This window comes from Triturus cristatus, chromosome 2_1 (genome assembly GCF_964204655.1).
Source record: "Triturus cristatus chromosome 2_1, aTriCri1.1, whole genome shotgun sequence".
Classification (NCBI taxonomy): domain Eukaryota; kingdom Metazoa; phylum Chordata; class Amphibia; order Caudata; family Salamandridae; genus Triturus; species Triturus cristatus.
The window spans coordinates 434,170,212-434,180,849 of NC_140581.1; the positions used below are offsets into that span (position 1 = coordinate 434,170,212).

Genomic DNA, 10,638 nt, shown 5'->3' on the forward strand with positions numbered 1-10,638 from the left:
TGACATCATTTTCAGTGTATGATATGCCCGGGTTTTCTCTCATGGCTGTAAGTTGTTGATGTACTCTCACAGCTCTGCGCTGCTAGTTAGGGTATCAGTATCAAAGATATCAAAGAGGATGTATGAGAACTAGTTCATATCCCCTAAGTAGTTATGTTTTATCAATGAGAACTAGTCTGTGAATAGGTAGTGGGAACTGCGTGAAGTTGCCAGAAGGAAGAACATGTATTTCTTAATGAAGCCCTCACCCACCAACCTAGTTGATGGCATGCTTCATCATCGGGCCCACCTGGTGACACCGAGTGTGTCCCTGGTGTGCTACAACGCCTGTGTTACAGCGGAGCGGGTATAATTGCTGAGTGTGCAGTGTGGGTGACATGAAAGGTGAAGTAAAAAACTGTCCATAGGTCCCAAAAGGTTAATTTTAATGATTGGGCCTCTGGCAGTATTAAAATGCAAGGCAGCGGATGTAGGTGGAGTTGTGTTTAAGGAACTCCTACATCCTGTGAACAGTCGACATGTTTCAGCCAGGCCTCTTCTATAAACTGGCTTTCCTCAGGACCTAAAAAATGTGAAGTGCTTGATCTATACTTGCTCTAGTGTATAGGTCAACATATGTGCAGCACGCGCTAAGGTGCTTTAATGTGTGAGAAGGCAGTTCCTCCTCAAATCACTCCTTTACATACAACATGAAACGAGAAAAAACTAGGACAAACACACAGAAAGGTAGTTTAGTTATGGGCCCAATGGCCACATTTCAACAAAGATAAACGGCCACAGTGTTAGTGATGATAGTGATAAACTGGCGGCTCGGTGAGTACGTCGTGCTAAACTTTGTGATCACTACCGGTTATATGCACTATAGTGTGTGAAAAAGCACAGGAAGAGTGAGACTGATAAGGATTATTCTCACGATTGCGATTTGCAACGAGTGCCCCATGAGATTCCGGCAGAGGTTCTGGCACTATGGTGGGGGGAGAAAAAGAAAAAAAAACATGGGGGCGTGGTTGCCCTTGTGAAACCTGAAAGGCAAGATGTCTTACCTGATTCGTTGGGGTAGAGTAGTGCCTCAGGATCTACTTACTACATGCATGCCCAGGACCTGTAGGTACACCTCTTGTCACTGCTGCGGATCTCCAGTGGTAAAAGGAGCCGGTAGCGGTCTGTGTTTAAATACCATTGTGGTCATTCAGCTGTTGCTCGTTAGCTGGTAGATGTGAGCAGCGTCTGCAGAGGGAAGCGACATAGACAACAGACTGCGATCTAGCGGTTGGGCCTATGTCAGTGACGTATTAGGTTGTCATGGGGATGACGGCTGGTGTTTACGTCTCCTGGGGGCAGGGTGCAACCTAAAAGTGGGTGGAGGGTGTGAGAATACCCAATGTGTGAAGTGTGCGCATCGAAAAGGGGGGGGGATGATACCGTTGGCATCTGATGAGTGGTGTAAGGTGCCACGGTCCTATGAGCAGATGCAGGTGATTATGCGGGCATGTTTCGCCTGTCCTGGTGTCTGTTGGCATAGGACATGTAGTGTGAATTAAAAAACAGGGGGCCAATTGTGAAATTACCCCATGTGTGAGTGTGCGCATTAAAAAGATAGCGGATGGTACTGTGGGCATTTGATGAGTGTTATAAGGTGCCATGACCCTATAGACAGATGCGGGTGGTTATTCGGGCATGTGTTGCCTGTGTATTTGCATAGAACGATACAGCGGACATTGAGTGTGTCTTAAACACAGGGGGCCGCTATATTCTAAAGAGATGCGAGCGATGTCATGGTAAAAGCATGATGACAAGTTGTAAGCAGCTGTGGGGTCCCAATGCTTAGTCGAGACTTCGAGGGGGCAAAAATTCACTCCTTGGTGGGAGAGGGGTGGCGGCTGGGATGATGTCTAACAGGGGTGAGGGCACCAATTTGGAAACATAAACCACGAGTGATTCAAATAGGGTCTTGATCCTACATAGGTTTTGTGGGGTGCAAACAGGTAGTGTCTGTTTATAAATTGATGCTATGCCATGGGATGGAGTCATTCAGTCCCTCATGTTCAGTGGAGAGGCGATAAATCCATTGTTGTTGTTTAGCAAGCATACATTTTTCGTTATTCTGGTTAGTGTGGTCAAATTGCTCAATGACTGTCCATGACTTGTCATTTGGAGTGTGTCCATGTTCTAGGTAGTGGGCAGTGAAACGACTAATGTTCTTTTTACATCGTATGGTGCTCCTGTGTTCAACTATGCGTGTCCTGACTTTGCGTGTGGTCATGCCTATGTAGCGAAGGCCACATGGGCATTGGATTAGGTATATCACATAAGTTGAATTGCAGTTGGTGTGTTGTAACTGCTTCCATGTCTTCCCTGGTTCCAAATTGAGTGTTTTCGATGAGCATGTGAGGTGGCCTACGCTATAGTCATTGCAGGGATAGTGTCCTGTTTGCTACACATATGTTGACCTATACACTAGAACAAGTATAGATCAAATCAAGCACTTCAAATTTTTTAGGTCCTGAGGAAAGCCAGTTTATAGAAGAGGCCTGGCTGAAACATGTCGACCGTTCACAGGATGTAGGAGTTCCTTAAACACAACTCCACCTACATCCACTGCCTTGCATTTTAATACTGCCAGAGGCCCAATCATTAAAAATAACCTTTTGGGACCAATGGACAGTTTTTAACTTCACCTTTCACGTCACCCACACTGCACACTCAGCAATTATACCTGCTCCGCTGTAACACAGGCGTTGTAGCACACCAGGAACACACTTGGTGTCACCAGGTGGGCCCGATGATGAAGCATGTCACCAACTAGGTTGGTGGGTGAGGGCTTCATTAAGAAAGAAATGTCCTTCCTTCTGGCAACATCACACATTTCCCACTACGTCTTCACAGACTAGTTCTGATTTTTACCCCACATCCTCTCCACACTCTATACATATTGTATGCATCAGGTCAGTTTGACAGCTATCAAGGCACCCTATTTTGGATTACGAATTCAAAAGCGGTAACAAACTCGTACCAAGACTTCAATGGGAGAGCTTAACCACACTGCAGGACATGGGGAAGAGCAGTCAAAGTCTACCAGGGGACATCCGCAGGTCACGTACCAGAATCCCTTACACTCCATTCACATGCTTTACTCCTACAATGGTCTTTGGTCTCCATTCACATGCTTTACTCCTACAATGGTCTCTGGTCAACAAAGGAAAAATGCTGCGGTGAGACAAGGGAGCATCAGGTGTCCTTCAGCCGACACCACAGCGAGTCTTGAACATGACAGACAAATATCTGTGACTGACTCATGGTGACAGCTTTGTGGATGTCACCCCCGGCTGTTCAGTCGCCGGGACCACAGACAGACAGGGTGACAAGCACAACAATGCAGAAGGGAGTCCTCTGCTGGCACCAGGTGTGTGAGGGAGTAAGACTATAAAGGAAAAAAAATACCCGCACTCAACTCCCGGTTCCCGTACAAAGGCCTCTGTAGCTCCAGGGAGTTTTACAAAAAAAATCGCATTATGCCATCATCCAGCACAATGTGTTACGCAAGAAAGCACAAAATATACCTGCATGCAACACCATCACAACTCTCTCTACTACAGGAGCTAATACCACAACATACTCACTACAGCAGCATTTAGTACACCATCAAAGACCACGCTTTGCCATATCAGTCATCAGCACAATCTTTCAACATCACACCAAACAAAACCAGATCATGGTTGGGAACAACCAAGGGCACAACGAAAATAAAGGTCATTAATTACGTTCTGGCTCGTAGCACAAGCCCTCTACCAAAGTTGAATTGTCGATTTTTGAAGGAACGTCCGATATTAATGAATGCACTTATATGGTATGTGTGAAGAGAGAACTGAGCTGGGTCGCAGCGGAGCGCTGTACATCACGCATGGTGGTGGGAGATCAAGATGGTACACAGTAAGTGGTAACCAGGGCTTTAAGTGGGCCGGGTCTTTAGGTGCTGAGCACCAGCAGTTTTTTTAAAGCGGGCCTCGAAACGGGTCTCTATCGGGCTCTGTTTTGTGCCTTGGCACAGGCGGTCCATTTGTTTCCGGACTGCAGTGACATCAGGCACGTCGATGTGCGCATGCTGACTGCTCACTTCTCACTATTGGAGAAGTTAGGGCACGACGTCATGCCAGGTGAGCGTTTTAGGGGAAGGGAAATCCTTTAGAGTCATTTTCTCTCCAGATTTCCCTTCTTTTTTTGAAAACTCGGGAGCAGCAACATTGTCGTGGTGTCACCAGGACTTTAAATGGAAGCTTTTCAATATTATATACAAGCCATAGTTGCTGCTTATTTATCATATGAAACTAACAACCATTGACAAAGCCAATAGTCCTGACTTGTTGAAGGTATAATGTTTCTTGTATCATTTATCTGGATGCAATGACAGAAACAGCAAAATATATGTCGGGCGGCACACTATGTTAAGCAAAGATTTTTAACTTACATGTGTTTAAGCTACGCCCTTAATTACAATGGCCACGCCCCTTTGAGAGACCACCTAGTTTTTTCATCCCACTTAAAGCCCTGGTGGTAACTACACAATTGCATTACAGTTCATGGTTTTTTGAGAGCCGTGAGATGAAGCAATTTGTCCAGAATTGTAATAAAAGTCCAGAATAACACAATGATATGTCAGGCGCCGAGGCTCGGATTCGAACCGAGGTTCCCGGACTCCAAAGTGGGCAGATCTAGGCACTAGTCCCATCTCCTCGATTCCCATCTGGCACTGGGCATCGAGCAGGAGACAGGGCATTGAGCAGGAGACACGTTTCTGCGGCTCAAGGGTGCCCCGGGGGCTCAAAGGTATCGCCTGGACTCCTCCTGCGCAAATGTTAATCACCCTTAAAACACCCGGTTGTCCCACTATGGCCGAGAGTTCCTGTCAGAAGCAGCGCGGCGAGCGCTCTAGCCCGACAGGAAGCTAACTGCAAACCCGGGCACAACTAGTCATTGGCCTCGTTGTGTCAAGGGAAACTGAAGCCGCTCAAAAATGGACTTTACAAACCAGTGAGTCACAAGGCAGCGCCACACAAAGGTCATCACGGAGCTCATCGAACAGCGGTGTCAGGGTCGCATTTATTATGCTGCTTCTCATCAAAAACTAATGCGGATGGTTCATCCATAAGAAACAAGCAAGCGCCTCGCGAAAGTAGGGGATGGGGGATGTTTGGCCGAGAGCAGGCAGCGTTTCCCTTGCGGGAGAGCGCGCAATAATTGCTACCATATGGTGCTGCTCGCTCCCGCAAGGGAATCGCCAGACGAGCACGCGTTGCCATTGGAAGCAAATCAACGTGTGCACGTTTTTGCCCGCAAAGCTGTGCCGATGACTAAAGGTCTCTCCTATGCGCTGCATAGGCGAAACCTAAAAACTGCACAGATTAGTTCACACATGAATGCAAGTGAGACCAGGTCTGCTCTCAATCAGAATACATTAATGGGCAGGCCCAAATTTTTTTTTTTTTAAATACATTAATGGGCAGGCTGTTGTAAACAATTATCTTCTGTAATGTATTTACTAATGGATCTGTATATGTTAGCCTTTCCTCTATGTCCTTTCCAGTTCTCTATGTAGAACACTTGTAGTGTTCTAAATGCTTGCGTGTGATCCAAGGATGGTTCGAAGTGAGACAGTTGGTGTTCAGTCAGCTGGTGAGGTGTACGCTTAGTCTGTTACCTCGTAATAAACATCTTACTGAATGAAGAGAGGCTCCTGTGTGGTATGTACCACTCTCTTACATCAATTTGGTGACGAGGATGGGATCGTGACACGTCATACCAGAATCTGGACTTCCAGTGTTCTACTGTGTGTAGCGTAGTGACTTCGGAGCAGTCTTGACTTTGAACGACGAACTGTGAGTCGTTAAATGCTATTCAATTCGGATATCCATTACGGGCAGAGCGTTGCCAGGCAACTGTGATCTTGGTCTTCAGCGCGCGCTTAATCATCTGCCACGAGCGTTGCTAGGCAGTAGCTTTACCCCGAGGCAGCGTTTGTTTCCATATAAGTCTTCACGCATTCCAACGCGCTGAGCAGCTGTGACGGCGTGACGAAATACTGTCACGGCGTTTGGCGGACATCTTAGTTCAGGAAGGAAGAGTTACCCTTGGATCAGTGAATCCTTCGAGAACTGAGTCTAAGGAGCGCATTTTTTTTCCATCACATTATCAAGCGCTTTAAAAATAGAAAAAGGCCTTGGCTCAAGTGGGGAAACTAAGTGAAAATAAAGATAGCATGTGATATGTCAAGATAACAGTAAACTGCCTGGTCTGGAAGTCCACAAGTGTTATCCTCATACGGTGATACACTCACCAATTGGAAAATAAACGGCAACTGAAAAAAACGTGCAAGTGAAAAAATAAAATAAACACAAAACAATTGTTAGTTGGCCATATTATTTCTAAATGTTATTTTAATATTGGGCAAATTTATCTTCTCACAAGATTCTTTGAGCATATTTCTCATTATATCTAGTTGTGCACTAAACATCACCATGGCTCAACAATCAAATCAACAGGTCACCGTGTCACTGCCTCCTCAATTTCTTAGTGAACCAGGCACACCTTCAATTTCATGGGAAGACTGGATACGCATGTTTGATAATTATTTAGATGCTTTAGATGGACAAGAGTTCTCTGCTAAAAGGAAAAAAGCGTTACTACCGAGTGCCTTAGGAAAAGAAGGCCAACGTGAATTTCAGTATCTTCCCCAAGCATTACAAGCAAGCAGACAGCCTATTCCAAATGAATATAAGGAGGCCATAACAAGACTTGAAGTGAGGTTTGGAAAAGAGGAGAACCTCGTTATGAACAGATATAAGTTCTACACGCACAAACAACGTTCGGAAGAAACGATTGATGATTTTGTAGCACGCCTTAGAGAATTATCTGTGAAATGTAATTTTGGAGCAATGAGTGATGAACTGATACGTGATCAGCTCATAGTACAGTGCAACAATAGGAAAATTCAGGAGAGGTTATGGGCAGCCAAGAATCCGTCATTGAAATTAGCTATAGATTTAGCGAAAGTGGTAGAGGAATCGGAAAAATGCATGAAAAAATTAGAAAAATACAGTTCACAACAAGTTTCAGTTTCAGTTGTATCGGAGAAGTGTAAGAGTGAGTGTGAGACAGCAAATGAAGAAGCTGTTGGTGTAGTTAAGTTGAAAGGGAAAAATCCTTTAAAGAAAAGCAACTTTGTTAGATATCCCAGTACCAGATTTTGTTCAAGATGTGGTAGTAATAGCCATAGTTCGGATGCAAAATTTTGTTTTGCGAACAATAAAGAATGCCTCAAGTGTGGAAGAGTAGGCCATTTTTCAAGAATGTGCAGGAGTAAAGGCAACACTAGTGTAGCGTTGGTTGAGGATAAACCTATTGAAATGAGACGAGAAAAGGATAAAATATTGAATGTGGATGATTGTGTTGTTAACAATAACAATGAAAAAAGGGAAAAAAGACCCAAAGCTGAGTTTATAATTAATAGTCTCTCGGTAATTCTGATGGTTGACACTGGTTCAAGACACACTATCATTCCTGAGGTCTTGTTCGGGGATAAGTGGGGTGATACACCCTTGCAGGAGAGTGATATTTCTCCGACTGGGTTCCAAGGTGAAAGGATAGACTTGCTAGGATATTTTGATGCAGACATTCATTTTGAAAACAGGTCAATTAAACTTAAAGTATATGTTGCCGTTGATGGTCCACCAATTCTGGGTTGGATTCATCAGTATGACCTTCACATAATAGTAAATCCGAGAGCAACCAACCAAGTAATGGTAGTAGATGACCATACTGTTAGTGACATAATCAATGAGGCAAAGAATGTATTTAGAGAAGAGCTAGGAGAGCTAAAGGGTTATGTCCATAAGATCGTTATAAAGAGTGGCACGATTCCAGTACAGCATAAAGTAAGGAGGATTCCTTTATCAGTCAAGCATGAAGTTAGGAAAGTAATTAATGAAATGCTACAAGGGGGTGTCATTGAACCTGTTGAGGCCTCTGCATGGGTGTCTCCGGTCGTTATCACGCAGAAAGCGGATGGAAAAATTAGATTCTGTGTGGACTTAAGACCCTTAAATAAATTTGTGGTGGCAGACACTTTTCCCCTCCCTAATATAGGAGAGTTGGTTTCCACTTTACAAGGGGCAAAGTTTTTCACGAAATTGGATTTGAAGAGCGCATATCATCAAATTCGTCTCCATGAAGAGTCAAAACATTTAACAGCTTTCATAACTACAGAGGGCACATTTCAGTTCACCAGACTCCCTTTTGGCTTAATATCTGCTGCTAGTGTTTTTCAACGCATGGTTACAGAGATTTTTAAAGGCATAAAGAAAGCTGTGTTTTTTCAGGATGATATACTTGTGTTTGGAGACATCTCAGAACATAATATGGTGCTCAAAAATGTTAGAAAGATTAGATGAGGCTGGTTTGACTCTACGGGAAAAAAGTGTTGTTTTCTTGCTCAACATATAGAGTATTTAGGCTACGAGATTTCAGCTCAGGGTGTCAAACCAAAGAAGAATCTCTTAGAGGCTATAAACTTAGCGCCTTGCCCCACTGACAAAGATCAACTCAGGTCATTTATGGGACTCATTGAGTTTTATTCTAAGTTTGTGAAGAATTTCTCTGACAAAACATTGGCATTGAGATTATTGTTAAAGAAAGGAGTAAAGTTTAGTTGAAAGGAGAATCATCAGGAGTGCTTTAACTCGATAAAAAAAGAATTGTGTGAGGCTAAGGTTTTGACTCCCTTTGATATTAGGCGCACTTCTGTATTAATGGTGGATGCTAGTGCCACAGGTTTAGGGGCAATTTTGCTACAGAAATGGCAGGAAGGAGAGAAGACCATTGCTTTGCTTCGCGTACTCTATCCTCTTCTGAACAAAATTATTCAGTAATAGAGAAGGAGGCGTTAGCTGCTGCTTGGGGAGCGCAATACTTTAGAACATATTTGTAGGGTACAAAATTTCAACTCAAAACTGACCATAAACCCTTAGTGAAAGTTTTGTCACCAGGGGGTGCTGGGAAAGGTTCACCGACATTAGCAAGATTGGCCTCAAGACTCCAGGAGTATCAGTATGATATTTCGTACATTCAAGGTTGGCGCAACATACAGGCTGATTGTCTCTCTAGACTTTCTATCAAAATGGAGAATTCATTGAATGAGTTTTCTGATGTGCACATTGATGGGGCGGTAGCTATTATTAATGATGTGGTTATTCTGAGCGATGGAAGTTTTACCAAGGATGAATGGCTAGCTGCAATGGGAAAAGATATAGTTCTCACTGAGGTGATGGAGCTAGTGAAATTGGGATCTAGACGAGAAAGCTGTGTTCAGGGCCCTGTACGGCCATTTCTTAAGGTATTAGATGAATTGTCGACTTGTGGTGACAGTATCCTTATGAGAGGTGACAGGTATATTCCACTGTGGAGTTTAAGACAAAAACTATTAAAACTTGCTCATGAAGGTCACTTAGGGCAAACACTCACACAGCGCAGATTAAAGGCAGATTTTTGGTGGCCGGGTATGAATGCTCAAGTTGCGTCTTGGGTAGAAAATTGCTCTGTGTGTAGAGACACTGAAAAGAGACTCAAAGTTGGCTCTAGTTCGAAGCAGAGTCACATTATTACTCCGGATTTACCATGGCATAGTGTATGTCTTGATTTCATTGGTCCAATGGATGAATTACCTTACAGTCAACGCTTTTGCCAGCGAGAGAAGGGGAGTGATACTTCCGCCCATCTGCCTCTAAGGAACCCACTGGGCCGCTGGCTGCATCCCGCCCATCTTCCACTCGAAAGGCCACTCAGGAACCCACTGGGCCGCTGGCTGCATCCTATCAGCACAGACAGCCCCTGCTAGAACTCGGCTGTCGGCCCTTAGGCTGTTTCCCGAGTGCCCACGTTACCAATCCGACCCTGTAATTCACCACCAAGCCGTTAAGGGTTCCAGAGTCACGTACTACGCGCCGAAAAAGCGCTTCGATGCCTCGTCAAGGGTAGTAAGCACCATAAAATGCAATAAAAAAACAGTACAAAGTCATTATGCGCGCAGTAATTCTCATTATTTCCTTCTCTTCCTCAAGCCCTCCTACTCCTCCCTTTGCTTGATCTCACGACTCTGGGCGCGCCGCTCCCCCAACCCTCAGCCGCCACTTAGGCGCCGAAGCCGGTCAATGAACTTTGCGCGCAGTCGCAGAAGCGATCTCCGTGTTCGAACAAGGACAAGTTCGCCTTTGCCACCCTGGACGGAGCCTCTCGGGCATGGAAACAGAAGAAAGACTCACATGGCACGTGATCTTCCGACCTCTCGCCCATACATGATTACCATCGAGAACCTGACTCTTACCTAAACTATTAAGTAGTAATTAAGAAGGATCAAGGCAGACAATGATCGTAATCGTAAGTGTAGTCGTAGCCGAACGAATAAACTGTTTTCATCATGTTGGTTTGTGCCATATAAACGAAAACAATCGATAGACTTATTTAATATTCTGTAAATAAGGGTTTGGTCTAACGAAACAGTACTAAAGAGATACAACCATGAAAACATAAAATGCCTATGCAAGTTGAAAGCGAAAACATTGATCAGTACATTTAAGTGCAAGGCATGCA

The 10,638-nt window shown here is 44.3% G+C and overlaps 1 long non-coding RNA gene across 3 annotated transcripts in view; it reads right to left on the reverse strand.

Moving 5' to 3' along the window:
* Positions 1–10,171, reverse strand: part of LOC146865421 (uncharacterized) — a 249,525-nt gene extending 239,354 nt beyond the window's left edge. For all 3 annotated transcript variants that reach the window (XR_014976637.1, XR_014976636.1, XR_014976635.1), the window contains exon 1: positions 9,714–10,171. This is a non-coding gene — a long non-coding RNA (uncharacterized LOC146865421). The remainder of the gene's footprint in view (positions 1–9,713) is intronic.
* Between the last annotated feature and the right edge of the window lie 467 nt (positions 10,172–10,638).